Raw genomic sequence first — 20,179 nt, forward strand, 5'->3', positions numbered from 1 at the left:
TGTATTTGAAGAAGTTCAAGTAGGCAGCTTTCCCTGAAACAGTGCTTGGAGGAGGGTAGTGTGTCAGAAAACTAGAAAAGTAGGTCAGAATTAAGTTCTGAAGATCATTAAATACCAAATAAAGTGAATTCTATTTAGTCCTATACGTAATAGAGTGACATGCTCAAACCACCACTTTAGAAAAATTACTTTGGCAGCTTAATGAAGGATGAATGTATATTGAACAATAGATGTTCTCTATACCCCATATAGATGGAAAGGACAGAAGTGACTAGGACTGAGCCTTGGGGCAGAGTTCATGGATTTAATACACATGTGGGAGGGGAGTATGATTTGGTAGGAAAAAGTAAAAGATGGAGAACATTCCATATACTCCAAGACATTTATAACATTATATAATAATGATAAAGAATCAGAACAAATAGATGCCCAACAGGCAGGAATAAACAAATTTTGATACATGAATGTAATGGACTAGTATTGTGCTTTAAAAAAATGTTAGAAATAAAGAATGAAGAGAAGCATGAGAAGAAAAATGAGTTGATGTGGCATGAAGGGGTGAAACTCAGAAAACAATACAGAATAAAAGAAATGAGGAAAGATTTGAGTCAGGAAGACTGATGGAAAAGGCTATTTTAGTAGTAAAGATCAGGAGTGATAAGCACCTGAACTTGGTTCTGGGGTGTCTTGAAGTTCAGAGTCAAGGTAACTGAAAAGGTGGTAATACTGAAATAGTAATTGGAAAAATGGAGAAAAGGAGGGTTCAAGGAGAAAGATATATTTGTTTTTGTTGGGGGGGGTTTTGCATATGTTGTTTAATATGAATTCAGTAAATGATGTTTGACATGTCCAAGAGGCACTTGGAAAGGGAAATTAGGAGAGAGACTAAAGTGGGATATACAGAGTTGGAAATCATTTGTGTATAAGTGATAATTATGCCCCTAGAAGCAGTTGAAATTATGAAATAGTGTAGAGGAAAAAGTGCAGAAGGCACAAGACTCTGGGCAGTGTGTGTGTGTGTGTGTGTGTGTGTGTGTGTGTGTGTGTGTGTGTCTGTGTGTCTGTGTGTCTGTATTTGTGCTTATGTGCTTGTATGTAGACATATTTTGATGGGATAAATATGTAAACTAAAATATCTATGGCAGCATATTTTTTAATAGTAAAAAATTTGAAACAAAATAGATATCCATCAGTTGGGGAATGAATAAACATGTTTAGTAGAAATGGAATAATAATGTACTTCAAGAAATTATGGAATTGTTTTATAGCTTCTGTTATTTTACCTCTCATCTTATTTTTCCTTTCTATTCTGGTTCTTCTTTCACAGCATGATTCATATGGGAATATGTTTAACATACTTATACATGTATAACCCATATTAGACTGCTCCCTGTCAGAAGGAGGTGGGAGGGAAGGGAGGGGAAAAATGTGAAACTCACAACCTTACAAAAAAAAAGATTGTTGAAAACTGTCTTCACAAGAATTGGAAAAATAGATGAATTAATTAATTTTTTAAAAAATGAAACCATGGGAAATGAAGACATTTGAACTGAAGACATCAGAACTGAATCAAAATGAAATGAAATTCAGGAAACAATATGCATATGATTCTAGTAATGTAAATGAAAACAAGGACAGCAGCAAATCAGAGTAAAATGATATGTAATTATAATAACCTTTGTTCCATAGAGAAGTTATGAAAATGTATCTTCTATTCTTTGAAGAAGTATTATTATTATACCATTGGTGGTAGCATAGCATATATGTCAGACTTGATTGATATGTTTGTTGGTTAGTTTTATTATACTACTTTCTTTTTCTTTGTGCTTTTAAGTATTGGTACTTTAGGGATGGTAAAGATTGAGTGATATGTTGGGATTACAGTTGTTATAAAACCAAAAAAGTCATAGATCTTGCATTGATCTGGTTGGTTGAGAGAAGCAGTATTATTAAATCAAATTCTAATATTCATAAGTCAGAATATAAGTATCCAATTAGACTTGTAGAGATTCAAGTCAACTAGGCGTACTTTGGAAATCACTGAGATTGGCCTGGATCACCTTGTGAAAATGTATTTGCAAATTCTGCAAAATATTTTGCTTTTTCCAACCATGTAACTTTAGATTATCAAGTACTTTAAAAATCTGCAACTTGATTTATTGAATGTACTAATTTTATTTATTTTTTTTTAAATTTATTTAAGGCATTGGGGTTAAGTGATTTGCACAAAGTCATACAGCTAGATAATTATTAAGTGGCTGAGGCCGGATTTGAACTCAGGTACTCCTTACTCCAGGGCCAGTGCTGTATCCACTGTGCCACCTAGCTGCCCCAAATGTACTAATTTTAGTCTCTTTTTTTAATTTTTTTTTTTTTGCAAGGCAAATGGGGTTAAGTGGCTCACCCAAGGCCGCACAGCTAGGTAATTATTAAGTGTCTGAGGTCAGATTTGAACTCAGGTACTCCTGACTCCAGTGCTGGTGCTCTATCCACTGTGCCACCCAGCTGCCCCAAATGTACTAATTTTAATAACTTTTGTATTATTACTGATTGCCACTGAAATGATTAAAAGTTCTTAGTCAAATTGCATAAATCATAGATTATTTTGCCATTTTCTTTTTAATATTTTTTCTTTAATATAGTTGCCTATGCTAATTTTAAAAATCAGATTGGCATTTGTGAATTTGGTGATTCTAAAATTTTAAGCTATTAAGCTTTTTTTTTTATAAAGGTATAATTTACCCAGGTGGTAGATGCAGGCAGTGCTTGTGGAATAAAGGGAGAGTAGTAAATTCCTCACTTCCTTCTTTACAAGGGTCAAAAACCCAGCTCAATCCCTTATTCATTACTGAAATCTTTGGAGTGTATCCTCTTCTGTAAAATGAGATAGTTGGCTGATCTGTCTGATTAATTTCCATCTAGATATTAATTTTTGAATCTATGATTCTATGATTCAGATATGCTTAAAAGTCAGATTTCTGTTTTCAACCTATTATATGCCTTTATAATTTATAACACTAAATAAATTTGTGCCCATTGTAACATAAAAAGCTTGAAAGATATAATTTCTTGGCAATTATCATTTAATTGATAATGACTGACAAATAATTCATAAAAAGATTTTAAACTAAATGGGTCATGGAGGTCTTTTGATGCTTATGTGCCCTTAGAAGAGTGGATGTTTCAAACATATGATCATCAACTCTGATTGATTAACAATAAATTAGAAGAATTAATATTACAATGAGAGGTGGATTTATTCTGAGGGGCTGGGGCTGTGACTGATTACTCAGACCATTGCTGCCTTAGGGCAATTTAGATAAAGGGAATCTACCTCAAGTCAGATCTGTCATACTAGAACACATTAGATGGGATTTCACCTATACTAAAATATCTTTATCTTTTTTGATCAGATTTAAACTTTCCCAGTTCAGAGGAGTTTGAACAAGATTGAATAGGATGGTAAATCCAATCTCATTATTATTTCCATTCTTCAGGGACTGATTTGACTTAGTAAAGAATGAAGAAATAGGAAAAGAAAACAATTCAGGATTTTCCAATAGTAAATTACTACAGTATTAGAAGAATAATCATTTCTCTCACCTCTTATTAGAAACTAGGTATTCTCGAAGACTATGACTTAAAGAAGAAAGATGTGAGACAAAATCCTGACTTCAGGTATGCTGCTCCTATCATTTTTTTTTCATATAACTATGTGGAAATTGACAAATGAGAATTTAAAAGATGGGGAAAGGGGTTAGTATAAATCATTGTAATGTACTGAAAACTATCAGTCTCAGAGTCAGAAATCCTGGTTATGCCTAGTTCTCTCTCTGAGACACTGGGAAAGTATTCAAACTTTTTCAATTATGATTTCCTTGTTTATAAAATGATCATCATAATGCTTGAATTAGTTATCTCAGTCAGTCACTCAAAGGAAATTACTTGTGAACTATGAAGGTTTTTTATAAAGGTGAGCTGTATTTAAGAATATTGGTGAAATGTGAAGAAATTGAAAAGTGGGTCCTCGCTGAAACATTATCATTCACAGCTTTGATCCAAGAGTTGCCATGGTTTCAATATAAATGTGGCATAAATACAACCTAAACGCCTTTAAACCATCATCCATTAATTACATCAACTATCTTGCTACTTGAGTCTGTTCAAATTTAAGTTACTAAATTTAAAGTATGCTCTTTTGGTAAATTAAATAAGTTTTAATGGCTAAACTCCAACCTTAGTAGTCCATTTTTGAAAGATGTAGCTGTATTCTATTCATATAAGTTTGTCTAGACTAGAGTGAATGTCATGATGGAAATCCAGAGCTAAAGATTAATCCTTTTTTATGATTCTTTCCATTTGCTGCCAAAGCCTCTGTGGCAGCCAGCTGGAACAACAGCTTATTTCTAACACTGGTAGAAAGGTTGGAATGACAAGACTGTTTACTACTCTCTCTCTCTCTCTCTCTCTCTCTCTCTCTCTCTCTCTCTCTCTCTCTCTCTCTCACACACACACACACACACACACACACACACAGACACAAAGAATGATAGTATCATAAGATCAAGATCATAAGGTGGGAAAGGTTTAAGTTTAAAGATCTGCTTCAATCCTTCAGTCCTTTCATTTCTTTCATATCATATATCAGGTGACTGAGGTTCAGAGAAATCAAAGGTTTACTTGAAATACAAGCTTTGTTTATGGTCATTGTTATTGTGAGTCATTCAGTGCTATTCAACTCTTTGTGGCCCCATTTCATTCCAGTAGTGTTCATGGGATTTTCTTGGGAAAAATAATGAGAATATGTTTGTGTGTGTGTATGTATATGTGAGTACATGCACATACATGCACACAGCTTTTGTGTGTTGAGCATTGGCTTGTACAATTATAAATCACATATTTAAATATGGGCAGTATTTAAGGAATTAACTACTTCAATTGTTCTTTTGTAAATAAGACAAAGTCATTCTGAGAAATAAGATGGGACCCCTATAAACTCTCCTAAAAGTAGCAGACTATTGTGGTACAATGGATAGAGCATGAGGTCTGGAGTTAAGAGAACCTGAGTTCAAATCCAGCCTCAGACACTTAATATTTACTTACCTGTGCAACATTGGGCAAGTCACTTAACCTCATTGCCTTGCAAAAACAAGTAGCAGACTAAAATCAATAGACTGACTCCAGGTAAAATTATTTTCTCACTTTATTAGAATTTGAAACTTATAACAATCATTCAATATGGCTCCCTTTACAAGACCCCTTTATTCTATCTTCTTTCTTCTATAGCAAATTTTCCTAATAGCTCTCTCTCTCTGACTTACTGTCTCTCATTTTCTTTTTGTCTCTGTATCTGTCTCTTTCTCTATCTTTGTCTTTTTTTCCCTTTGCCCAGAAACATTCACAAATACAACCACATCAATCATAGACACAGAAACAGATAAGCAAATAGCCAGTTGGACAGACAGATAGATGCCCCCCATGTGTACACCCAGACACACCTTCAGTCTATAACCGTCAGACTTCTCTGATGCCCACAAGTTTGCCCAGGCCTCATATATCCATTAAAAAATATCCTCACTCAATCTGACCCATCAGCACTAGATATTGTTCTGTATAACTTCTCCTCTTCTAGACTAAACTGATGCAAGCCATCTACAATAAATGATTCCATTTTTTCTGTTCTAACTTGCTTTCCAAATGCAACTTCTAATTTCTTCATGTACCTGAGACTGTTCCTTGCAAAGTAATCAGTGAGATCTCACTTGTAAAATTTAAGGATCTTTATTCAGTCTGCAGAATTCTTTTTTTGTTTGCTTGTTTTTGCAAGGCAAATGTGGTTAAGTGACTTGCCAAAGGCCACACAGCTAGGTCTGAGGTTATCCAATTGAATATTAAATGTCTGAGGTTGGATTTGAACTCAGGTCCTCCTGATTCCAGGACCAGCATTCTATCCACTGCACCACCTAGCTGTGCCCAGTATCTAGAATTCTTAACCTCTCTGTAGATGTTGTAAATCATTGTTTTTCTCGTTGATATTCTCTTCTCTCTAGGATTTTGTGACATATTGTCTCTTGGTTCTCACTGTATGTGTGTGAGGAATCTTCATTACCTTTTACTTGATTTTCCTCCAGGTCAGGTCCAATAGCTGTAAAGTGTTTCACAGGGTCCACTCTTCTCTTGCCAATTTATACTTCTCTATTTTTTCCATCTTTTCAGTTTCCTTGAGTTTAATTAATATTTCTATTCAGATGATTCTTAGATCCATATTCCCAGCCCTAATCTCTCTACTGAGTTTCTGCACATAATCCCTTAGACAATATCACAGAATCTCATTAAGCTCACTCTGACTTGTCATCTAGAGCAACCTATGGTTAAAAAAAAAATTTTTCTCCAACATAACTGAATTTGACCTTTGCTTGAAGAGCTTCAACAGAGAAGAAACCTCTACTTCCTGTGTCAGTCCTCCAAATCTATCTTTATAGCTCTTCTAATGAATAGTTTTGCACTAGAATTCATCATATGGTACTAAGGGCAAAAAAGAAAGAAATGAGTAGGAGCAATCAATAAGAAATTCTTACTAAAATCAACAGCTGTGAACATTTTCTTACAAGGTTAAGAAACCTAAGACTTGGATCAGAGCACAGATATTAATTACCACATGTTTGTTGAATAAATGGACTAATGATAATCAAATGAAAGATTATAAGAGTCTTAGAGAATCTCAAATTTATTATCTGAATTTTACTTTTATTTAAAATTTTGAAAGGCCATGGAGTGAAATAGCTTGCTCAAGGTCATACAGCTAAGTAATTATAAAGTGTCTGAGACCAAATTTGAACTCATGTCCTCCTGACTTCAGCTCCGGTGCTCTATCCACTGCATCACTTAACTGCCCCTGAGTTTTAATTCTTAAAACTGTTTCTGATCACAAAGGCAGCCTTATCTTCTAAAGGATAATCATAAAGTCATCAAATTGGACTGCAACATGGCTCATTAGATCATCTCAGGTGCCCCCATGATTATAAAATTTATTACAGGGTAAATAATTGGTTAGTGATTTGTCAGTGGTTCAAATTATTCAAATAAGGTAGTAGTGAGCAAGCTGTAGTTTATTAATTTTAGCTTTGTTGTTTTTTCTATAATGTGTTTATAAGCATTCTTTTTCTTGTTACCCAAGGGTCTACTCAGAGTCTGTGTTTGATATACTCTCTCTTAACCATCATTTATATTTTTCTTTTTTATATTGATATTTTATTTTATATATTCAATTATATGTTAAGAAAGTTTTTCAACATTTATCCACTTAAATATATATATATATATATATGTATATATATATATATATATAAATTACATGTTTTTCTACCACCCTCCCTTTCCACCCCCATTTCCTCAGTGGTAAACATTGTATAATTTGTGATTTTGTGTATGAAGAATTAGAACTAATGTAAAAGAAAGAAAAACATAGAATAGGAAGGAAAAACATAAGAGAAGTTTTAAAAAAGTGAACATAATGTCCATTCAGATTCTATGTTTCTCTTCTCTCCTCAGGATGTGAATGATGTTGTTCATAACAGGTCTCCCTGGGTTGCTCAAGATCTCTAAACTGCTAAGCAGAACTGCATCCATCTTAGTTGATCAACTCAAAATGTTATTATTAAATATCACTTTGTGTGATTCTTTCCATGCTTCTCTAAACTTCTACCAATCATGGTTTCTTATAGAACAATAATGATGCATCACATGATATACTATAATTTGTTCACCCATCCCTCAACTGATAGGCATTCCCTCAAATTCCAATTCATTGCCACTACAAAATGAGATACATTAAATATTTTTGAACGTGTGGGACTTTTCCCATTTTTTATGAATTCAGGTTATAGGTCTAAGTATTGGCATTGCTGGGTCAAAGAGGATGCTCTCCAGAATGGTTAGATTATTTCACAACTCCACCAACAGTTTGCCCTCTTTCCTAATTTTAATCCCTCACTCTAGAGAGGAAGGAGAAGAAATATGGCTCTTGATCATACAATGGCAAACTGAGGTAGAAAAAGAAAGGAACAATGATCTCAAAATAGCAATCATTGTGATATCAAGCAAACACAGCATTGATGAGTCCTTATAATATGTCTCACTGAGGTCAACAAATTAACCTTCTTCAGAACCTTGTATCTGAACCTACCATTTCCAAAGTATTCTCACTCCACAAGTCTGTAAGTATTTCTGGCCACCAGCTAAAAGGGCAACTCTGGAAGGCAGAATTATTTTGAAAATAGCTTACCTATCATAAGAGCACTTGGCAATTTTAGAATAAAAAAATCACTTGTGACTGACATAAGAACATGGAGCTGAAGTTGATCCAGGGTCTAAAAATGCATGGACTTAAATGAGTACATAAGCCAAATATCAATTGGAGCACAGGAAAAACAAAACAAAACTTCTTTGGTTCCCCTAGTGTCACTATATCTATGCACAAGATCCAACTTCATCTGAAAAGAAAGGAAAATATTAATATCCCTGGAGCTTTTGGTAGAGCATATGTGTGTTGTCATTTTTTCCTCCTCTTTCTTCTTCCTATCTTACATTTTGAAATTTAATGTATAGAAATACTGAGATCTATTTTTATCCAATCAGAGTTGATATTGGGACTGCATAGTCAGTTCTTGTGTTCCTTACAGTTGCATAGGTGGAAGGAGACTAATTTGTCTCATACCCTCTTTTTTGTTGCTCAACTGTCATAATGCCAGATGCTAATTTCTAAAACTAATATCCTGATATCTTAAAAACACAAGAGAAGCCAAATAGGCTGGAGTCCATCAGATCATCTCCTTCCTTTGAAATCCATTTGAATGAGCACATTATGAAATCTAGGCATTTCATGCTGAAATAGCATCTGCAAATTTGGTAATTGGAATCAGTATGTTGAGTTTGTACCCTAGAAATGCCACTGAATTTCATTTATAAGCAAACTGAGTTTAAAATGATGTTAAATGTGCCAGATGGAAGGAAAAAAATAATCCGAATGGATTCACTGAGGGTTTTTTTATTAACTTGGAAATGATCCAATGGGTATTTGTCTTTTTCACATTGCTAGGTTTAATTTGTTGAATGAAAACAATGAGCTCCAGGGTTACAGAATTCTGTATTTTGTGCCATTTTAACATTTATGTTTGCCATTTATGAACTCATGCTGGGAATTGATTTGTACATTTACGCCTTTAGCTTTTCTACTTAGAATAATGGGATAGTTTGTTATACTTGTAGATTTCCTGATTTGATATTGTCTTCTTCATTTAAGAAGATAAGATATAACAAGTATAAGAAACCTGATGGGTTGATATGAGCATTTGTAAATCAGACTAATTTTAATACTTGATGGAGTATGTTCATTGAAGTTCTATTTCTAGTTCTCAAAGTGGTTTGGAGGTGACCCTATGGTGTATGCCACAAAGACAAAATATCTATGTCAATACAGCAAGAGATGTGACAAGACTGACTGAGTTAGAAAAGTCTTCAGAATGAACATGGTGAGAAACTCTAGGGCTCTTATTGGAGAGTCAGTCTAATAATATGTGAAGCAACTCAAAAATTCATCACCCAGATTTCTTACTAAGACAATAGCAAGATTGGATTCTATAGAAGTAGGATGAGATTCCACCTGGATGAAATCTAGAAAATATATGGAAAATAAAAGCAAGAAATAAAGGCAATTCTGAAAAATGTATGTATGTTATTTTGTCCCTGTAGATAAGTGACAGTCATGTGTAGAAATAGAAGAAATTATAATGATCTGAGTAAGATGTTCTAATAACAGTATTTTTGAGTTAATAAAAATGATGCTAAAATATTCATAAATACAGAAATTAATGATGAAGATGATAAGGATGAGAATGAGAGAAAGGTTGGTAAAGATATTAAAATAATACTAATTAATAATGATATTGATAATTCATGTAATGCTTTATGCCTTGCAAAGTGTTTTAGAAGTATTGTTCCATTTTTATCATCCTGAAAACACTCAGAGTTCATTCCCATTTTACAGACAAGCAAAGAGATAGGAGAAAGTGAGAGGATATATAATTTACCTAGGGTCACCTAATTAGTACATGTCTAGGGAAAAATTTGAACTCTGGTCTTCCTGATTTCAGATCTAAAACTCAATTGCACTGTCTACGCTGTTAATTGGTGGTCCATAAATATTCATAAATTAAATTAAATTAAATAGCATGGGCCATTTATCATATGTCTTTAGATTCTCTATCATCCCTTGAAGTTTGATTACTTTAGATTTTGTTTATTTTGTTGTAATTTATTAGTATAGCAGGGTAGAAAGAATATTGCCCCAGATAATTTTGTTGTAGTCCCATATTTCTTAATAGTTCTTAAAGTCATGTACATGGGCCTCCATGAAAAAAATCTCAAAGGTTCTATTCCTTCATCTGGAAGATAAAATGGATTATCCAATGGGTTTCTAATGTCATTTTATCCTTAACATTCTATGCAGGACTTGTTGATGAAGAAGTCATTGTGTGAACACATCTAGAAATAAGAGGAAGAGAAATAAAAAGCTAGGACTAGAATTTGGGTAGAGGGTAGAATGTGGGAAGAGAATGACTTGTTGGCTTTCATGTTTTAGCCTAATCTCTAACACTTGCATGTTTTAGCTTAATTTTCTCTAAAATAACAACTACAATTATGGCAGAAATAGAAGATATAAATACAATGAAATTACATGTTTAGATTTTTTAAAAATATTTTCAGTATATGACTTGCTTGGAAATTTGTGACTGATAAACACTATTTAGAGTCTGATTATTTTATCATCCCATTTTATGCCTACATGTGCAAATTATTTTACTGTATTTATTATTCAACATTTTTCTTGCTATTTAGAGGCTATCTAGTAGATATCTTGAAAAGAAAGTTGAGTTCAGTGTATCCTGGGATGTAAAAATTGAACATATAATGATATACTTGTCTGTCAGGAGGTGATTATAACATTTAGAAAAGAAAAAAGAAAACTCCAAAAGTTCAATTGTTATTTTTTGCTTAGGCCATTATTAAATATAAACACACGTATATGTCATTTAGCATATGCCAGAAATTATGCTAAGTACTTTATAATTGTTATCTCAGGGTTCTCAGAACTCTAGAAGATAGGTGCCGCTGTAAATAAGAAAACCAAGGAGGACAGAGGTTCAGTGACTTACCCAGAGTCAGAGAGTTAGTAAATTATCTGAGACAGGATTTGAACTCAAATATTACTGACTTGAAAATGGGTATTCTATATTCCATATATGTAATGGAGATATCACCTTTGTAGTCTCAATCTGTCTGCTGACTTCCAATCTCACATCTTCATATGTCTTTCAGATATCTTTAGCTGAATGTCCAAGAGATATATGAAACTCAATATGTCCAAAACAGAATTCACTGTCTTTATCCCTAAAACTTCCCCAACTTTTACATTCTCTACTACTATAGAGGGCAAGCCATCATTCCAGTCTTTCCTGCTTGAAATTTAAGTCATTATAGATTTCTCACTGTCTCTCATTCCCCCTATATCCAAGGTTTAACCAAAGACTGACATTTTCATCTCTGCAATATCTCCCAAATATGATTAATCATGGAAATAGCCTTGCTAGTAGCTTTTTCCTACCTCAAATATCTCCCCTCTCCAATGAACTCACTGTTCAACCACTAAAATCCAAGCTTGATAATATTATTTCCTTGCTAAATAAACTGCCAGTGGCTCCCCAATGCATTCAAGAAAAATTTCATACATCTGTTTGGCATTCAAACTCTTTATAACCTAGGCCCTACCTACCTTTTCATCTTTATTACATCTTAATCCATGACATATACTCTTCAATCCAGGGACACTGCTCTCCACATTGTTCCATGAAGGAACACTCCATCTCCAAAATATTCTCTGGAATGCTCTCCTTCTTCCAGTCTGCCTAGTGACCATCTTCACTTAAAGTCTCAACTAAAATTTCCACCTTCTGCAGAAAGTCTTCCATAATATATTGAACTTCCCTCTTTTAGTTATTTCTTATTTATACAATATATAATTTGCTTTTACATATATATATATATATATATTTATATATATATATATATGTTTGTGAATTGTTTCTAACTTAGATTTTAAGTTCCTTGAAGGCATGAACTGTATTTTGCTTCTTTTTGTATCTCCAGTGATTAGTACAATATCTAATATTTAAATATTAAGGAATTGAAGCTTCTACTAGGCATCTTAAAATCTTTCACAGTGTTGCAACAACTTACACCAAATTACATTTTACTATCCCTATGCATCTTATTTTCTAGCCAAGCTATGTTTAATGGCTTTGTATTGGGCATTCCAACTTTGCACAAAATGTGTCTTCCTCATTTTTGTGTGTGTGTGTGTGTGTGTGTGTGTGTGTGTGTGTGTGTGTGTGTGTGTGTGTTTAGGTTTTTGCAAGGCAATGGAGTTAAGTGGCTTGCCCAAGGCCACACAGCTAGGTAATTATTAAGTGTCTGAGGCCGGATTTGAACTCAGGTACTCCTGACCTCAGGACCATTGCTCTATCCACAGCGCCACCTAGCTGCCCCTCTTCCTCATTTCTAAAATAAACTACAGTTTTAAGTCTACCCCTGGAAACCACTAGCTCTCTTCAAGGCTCAAATGCCACTTCTTTCAAGAGAACTTTCCTATTTTCCCCAGATCCTAGCAATCCCTAGTTTAGAATTCAATTTCTATTTATTTTATTTCATATTCCATTTATAATTATTTGCATTTAATTATCTATGAAGATACTAAATTGCCCCCTCCAGAAGAAGGTCATTATTAAAATGATAAGCACTGAAAAAATTGTGGTATATGAATGTGATAGAGTATTATTGTTCTGTAAGAGACCATGAGAGGCAAGACTTCAGAAAAGCCTAGAAAGACTTGTATGAACTGATGCTGAGTGAACAATACCAGAAGAACATTGTACACATTAATAGCAACATTGTGTGATGATTAACTATGATGGACCCATTCTTCTCAGCAACACAATAATCAAATATTGTTATGGAAAATACCATCCACACATACAGAGAAGGAGTTATGGAGTCTGAATGTAAATAAAAGCTTACTATTTTAAATTTTTAAAATTTATCTTATGTTTTATATTTTTTCCCTTCAGGTTTTTTTCCTTTCTGTTTTTATTTTTTTCATGACATGATTAATATGGAAACATTCTTCTGCCTATTTGGCCTAAATTAGATTGCTCTCTATCAGGGAGTGGGGGAGGGAAGGGAAGGAGGAGAAAAATGTGAAACCCCAAACCATTTGAAAATGATGTTGAAAACTATCTTTGTATAGAGTTGGGAAAATAAGTAAATTTTAAAAAGTAAAATAATAAATTAAAAAATTAAAGAAAGTCAAGCACTATCAAATTTTTCCTATTTGTTTTTCTAAATTCTACCTCATGCTTATCCAATAAATTTTTATTGATTAAAAGGCTAAATTGTTACCACCAAACTATAGTTTGTATTTTAACATGATAAATTCTCCCAAGTATTAGCTTTACCTCTACTACAATGATGACTATGTATATTTCCCTTTTATGTCAGATAACTCCTCTATTTCTTTCTTATTTTACATCAGAGTATTTTCAATTCAGTTTCAAAGTAGCTTTTCCAAATCATGACAGTCAATTATGGAATCATCCCAATCTAGGTTCCCTTAATGAATGAATTCATTTATTTCTTTTTTTAAGGAATTAAATCTTTTATTCCCAATTCAATCTGTCAATATCAAAGAACAACACATTTTTGAAATGTACCATGTAGTTATCTATACAGAGGTTCTTAAATAATTTGAATTTAACCGTAGTTGATTTAAGTTAATGGAAGATAGTTACAATTAGGGAAAATTAACAGAGAGTTTAGAAACTATAGAGTAAATTTTTACATTCTATAGTGAGGTCCTAAAGTAGTCTTTATCAGAATGTTGAAAGTGCAAAATAAATGGAAATCATAATTGGAATATGTGTTTGTCTTCAAAAATGACCATGAAAATGAGAAGTTAGAAACTAATGGAAAAATCAGTTTCATTACTATCACCCCCAATAGGAAGAATGAGAATTTAGAACTAACAGGATCCCTGTAATTCTAGGGTATCAGTAAGCTAGCTAGAATGCCTCAGTCTACAAGCATTAATGAAGCATGTGGTATTACTCTGCATTGTGTTAATGCTATACTCAAGGAATGGGGCAGATAGGTGGCACAGTGGCACTGGACTTGAACTCTGGAAGATGGGATTTCAAATCCACTCTCAGACACTCGACTAGTTGTATGATCTTGGGCAATTCACTTAACCCTGACTGCCCTGCATCCAAGGCCATATACAGTCATTCTGTTTCTTATCTGGCCAATGGACCCAGATGGCTCTGAAAGAGAAAGTGAAGTTGCCTAGTATTCCAACTATAGTAGAGAGTGCCACTATGAAGGGCTGGCCACATCATTAGAATGCAAGATGTATGCTTGCCAAAAAGAGTATTTTATGGAGAACTCACATGGGGTAAGTGTTCACAAGAGGATCAGAAGTGAGACCAAGACACCTTGAAGATCTCTTTTAAACACTTTAGAATTGATCGTGCAGCATGAGAGACACTGGCACAGGACCACTCAGCATGATGTGCCCTCATCATTGAAGATGTTACATTTTTTGAAGAAGGCAGAATTGAAGCAATTCAAAGAAAACATGATATATTTAAGTTTAGAGTACTCATCCCAGGTGTTCACATGAACTATTTTTGCCTGACATCTCATAGAGCATTCCAAGCTCATATTGGTCTGATCAGTCACAGTCAGATATACTATAATTTGCCTCAAAAATAGTGATGTAATTTTGGTCTTCTTCGATAATGAAGGACAAGAACCAAACAACCAACCAACTAGACTAGAGGTTTCTACTTTATAAGGGTCCAAATCAACATATCATATCGCAACCCCTTGCTGAATCTGCTTTCCATAACTTATGTGAATCATATGGTTGAGATTAACTGGACTTCAATACAATGACCCAAGACAATTCCAAAGGACTTGTGATGAAAATTGCTGTCCACCACCAAAAAATGAATGATGGAGTCTGAGGACAGACTAAGTTATACTTTTTAAAACTTTTTCATGATGATGCTTTCTTATTTTTTTCATGAGGTGAATTTGCATTATTTTTCCTAAAATGATTGGTTTGGAAATATATTTTGGATGACTGTATATGTATAACCTATAATTGCTTGCCTTCTTAATGAGGGAGAAGAAATTAAAATTATTTTTGCATGTAATTGAAAAAATATTCTATTTACTAAAAAAGAGAAATTAACTGACTCTCCCAGAGATCTACATCTTTTGTCTACACTGTGAATGTCTTATATGTGTCTTGTTATTTACATTTTTCTCTCTTCCATTAGAATGCAAGTTCCTTGGAGGTAGGAATAGGTTTTTACTTTCTCTACATCCATAGTGATTAGCACCATTCCTCACCTACAGTAATTCACTTAGCAATGATAATAATGCTGGCATAGCCAGTTTCTATATAAGACTAAGAATTGCAATGTCTTTTACATGTGTCATTTCATTTGATCTTCATAGCAACTTTGGAAGGATATTATGATGCTCATTTTTAAGATAAGCAATCTGAGGTTGATTTAGCTAGTCACAGAACAAGAAAGTGTGTGAGATAGGATTTAAACTCTCATCTTCTTTCTTCTATTTGAATTCAATATTCTTTTTATGATGCCATTGTAACGTAATAAATGTCTGTTAACTGAATGACTTACACTTAGTATATCCATTATAAATGATATTGATAATAATTATAATCCAATATGTATGTTGCCCTACCTTCTTCTACTCCAACTCTAAATCTTCCTCAGGAGTGAGAATTTCAAGTTAAGACTCTGACTTGAAGCTCAATATGAAGTAACAATATGATATGGCAACTGGGAGAACAATACAATTAGTTCAGGCTACATTAATAAAAGTAGATTATATAAAACTAGTCCATTAGTATTCTCTGCTCATATATTATCTGTATTATGTTCAGTTGTGAGTTCTGCTCATTGAGAGGAAGAACATTGATAAGCTAGAGAGCATCCCAAAGAGGTCAAGCAGGATGACGACAGACTTAAGGGGATACCACATTAGGAGATATTGTAAGAAGTGGGGGATGTTGATAATAGAGAAGTAATAGAATAATGATAGTTATCTTAAGTTATTTAAATAGTTATTATGTGGAAGAAGAACTATAAATTTGCTGCTTACTTCCAGCAGGTATAAATAAAAGCATCACATGGAAGTTTCAAAAAGGCAAATTTAAACTTTAAAAAAAAAATTTAAGGAAAAGTTTTAGGAAAATATTTCCTTACACTTAGAGCTATCCCAAAAAGGGATATGTTGCTTCAAGAAATTTTGGAGTCTTCCTGACTGAAGTTATCCAAGTAAAGTTTTAATGACAATGTGGCAGAGGATATGGCAGAAGGAGTTTGTTTTTTGGTACAGATTTGACTATATGGTTTGTGAGGAGCTCTCCAGTTCTGAGAAACTGTGATACTATGATTTTTCTGATGGTATTGTAACACTTTCTTTGTGTTATATCAAAAGATTCTTGACCCCATAGAAGGTCACTCTGTACAAAGCACTAACACTGTCACAGTTCTCAGGTTCCTAATCTGGTCTGCCATTATCACCAGTTTAAGAGTAGCTTGATATAAAGCAGAAGGTAGGGTTTGAGAGGGCAGACATACATAAAAAAATAAAGAATGTGGAGCAGGGAAATGAAGGATTTAGGCAACCCCCCTTTTGACTTATTTTTTCCTCTTATTCAATTTCCATTTCCATGCAAAGGAGTGAGGTGGGCTTTGTAACCCCAGACTTCAGACAATTCCTGTGTGTGTGTGTGTGGGGGGGGTGTCTCGTAGACTCCTTCCTTCAAATTGGGTTTTAGAGATAGAGAATGCCCATTGTGGATTAAATAGTAGCTATGAAGAATTTTCTATCTGTTTTTTTTTGAGGGACTGCTATTTTATTTTGCTTTAGAATTACGATAGTTCTCCAGTTCTGCTCACTTCACTCGGCATCGGTTCATACACATCTTTCCAGGCTTTTCTGAAGTCTACCTGTTCATGATTTCTCACAGAACATTCTTACTACATCACATTCATTTGTGGTGAAAACTTTGTTCAACCATTTCCCAATTGATGAGGATTCCCTCAATTTCCAATTCTTTCTCGCTACAAAAACAGCTGCTATAAATATATTTGTACATGTGTGTCTTTTCCCCTTTTTTATGATCCCTTTGTAATATAAACCAAGTATTGATATAGTTGGATCAAAGAGTAAGCACAGTATTATTCTTCTTTGGGCATATTTCTAAATTGCTCTCCAGGATAGTTGGATCACTTCTCAACTCCACCAATAATACATTGTCTCAGTTTTCCCACTTCTTATCCAACATTGATCATTTTCCTTTTTTGGTCAATTTAACCAATTTGAAAGGTATGAGGGGGGTACCTCTGAGTTGTACAGATTAACAGAAACATTGTGAGATGATCAACCATGATAAACTCAGCTCTATTCAGCAGTTCAGTAACCATAACATGATTAATATTAAATGGCAGGGCAGCTAGGTGGCTTAGTGAATAGAGTAATGACTTTGGATTCAAGAGGACAGGAGTTCGAATCCAACTTAGGCACTTGATACTAACTGTGTGACCTTGGGCAAGTCACTTAACCCTGATTGCTTCACATCCAGGGGCATCTCCAGTGGTCCTGATTCATATCTGACCCAGATGACTCTGGAAGAAAAAGTGAGGTCGGTGACTTAGCATAGCATCCCCCACTCAAAGCTAACTGAAATACAAATTTAAGCAAAGTTGAATGTATGAAATATTGTCCAGTGTATCAGTAGCAGAAGAACTTGATACTCAACAATCAGGAACAGGTCCCCTTTATCAAAGTACAGCATGATTTCAATGTTCTAGAGGTCACATAAAAGGTATTAGAAAGAAGATATACAGTAATAATCAAAAAGAAGGTGAGCTCATTATAGGGTACAGATAAAGAAGAGTAAATAGTCAACCCACAATAAGTATTCTCTATCTCTAAAATCCAATTTGAAGGAGTCTACCAGACACACACACACACACACACACACACACACACACACACACATACAAACACACACACAACCAAACAGGAATTGTCTGAAAGCTGGCTAGTGGCTAGGGTCATCATAGGGGGCATCATAACCCTCAAAAATGTATTAATACCTCAAAGAGGACTTCAACACAGATTTATTTCATACTGCAGGATCTAGGAAAGAGCAAGGACAAGACCTGCGTAGGGTTAAAGGGGATAGAGTGTGATATATATCTTTGGAGGAAGAACCTACACAAATGAGCCATCATATGTACTGATCTACTTATGGTCTCAAGAAAGCAAAGGGCTTGAACTATAAATAATTAGATACATTAACTGTGACAGTCGGTCATGATTTAGACATCATAAGCCTAACCATTCTATTTTCACTCTCCCTTGCATACATAAATGGAACCATAAAATTTTAAACCCAAGGGATAGTCACATGTAATGTAAAATGAGTTATCAAAGATTACAAACTATAATTTCTTTGACATTCAGTAAAGCAATTCTGAGATGCAGTATCCCAGATTGTCCACATCATGATTAGGCTTCATCTTTGTATTGTCCCTGAGCATTACAACTGTTGCAGCAAAAGCATTCAAAATGAGACTACTCCTACTATCAGTTTTCTGAAAAGAGAGAAAATCTATCCATCACAGATCTTCTGAAAAAAATACAAATCAAAAACATATCCATTCAATAGTATTAAATTACAATGCATCACTATGTAAGGGATGAAAATACTACACAAATTCATTTTGATTAATGCCATTACATCAAATATCAAATGAAGTTGGGATTATAGGGCCTTCTAAGTTTTGCCAAATGTTTCTGATCAGTTTTTATCCTTTTTTGATATAATTTAATTAGAGATCAAATGTTAATATGCAGCTGGAGTAAAACTACCTTTCAAACTCAACAAACCTAAGAAGAATTTCCAACTGACTTAGCATTTACCAGAGTTGTAATTACCAATCAATGGAGAGTAAATTGAATGTTGCAGGGTAAGGGATAGGGGAAGTGAGGAAGGGTAATTGAAATAGTCTGATGAAAAATTTATACAAAGTGACTATTTCTACATTTGAGATACTTTTAAAAATAGAGTTTGTCCTTAGTCTGACAGCTGTCGATTGTATATGTAATATATTATTCAAATTCATGCTTAATAGTCACATCTCTACTAGGACTATACAATAAGAAGATCAGAAAATTAGGAAAAGGACTTACATGTGCAACCAATATTTATAGAACATTTGATAGTGGTGGTAAAGAATTAGAAACTAAGAAAGTATACACCAATAAGAGATTGCAGATCTCATCACTTGGAGATGATTGAACAAACTATGGTATATGAATGTCATAGAATATTACTGTGCTTTAAGAAATGATGGAAGAAACAATTTCACAGAAATCTAGGACTTATTTGAACTGATGTAAAATGCAGTCAGTAGAACCAAAAAGGAATTTACACATTAAGAACAGCATTGCAAATTACAACCACATGTTGAGAGGCTTAGAATCTCTCTAATCAATTCAATGATCAACCATGATTCCCAAAGACAAACTGAAAGGTAATGAATTCAGGATGAATATTGAAAAAAATGTGAGGAATGGAAGGGGACGGAAGAGGAAATAACCAATGTAAGAATTTATTTTTTCATGAATATACATATTTGTTTTAAATGTTTAAATTTTCTATCTTTTCTTGTAGAATGAGGAAAAGGAAGAAAAATCAATGATCCCTAACTGAAAAGGTGAAATTAATTTTTAAATGTAATATGAGAATCAACTAAGTCCCCACAGTATTCTATCAAGAGCTAGCAATACTGAAAAGTTGTTTATTCAAAATGCTACCATGAATGTCAAATAAAATACCACTTTCTAAAAATGAAAGTCATAACACTTTTATTTTAATATGTTCAGATTCAATATTTATTTGTAATTATATCTCAGGGAAAATATACAAGCCCCAACCTGATTATTTCTTTTTCCCTGA

Source organism: Macrotis lagotis, chromosome X (genome assembly GCF_037893015.1).
Source record: "Macrotis lagotis isolate mMagLag1 chromosome X, bilby.v1.9.chrom.fasta, whole genome shotgun sequence".
In the NCBI taxonomy this organism is placed as follows: domain Eukaryota; kingdom Metazoa; phylum Chordata; class Mammalia; order Peramelemorphia; family Peramelidae; genus Macrotis; species Macrotis lagotis.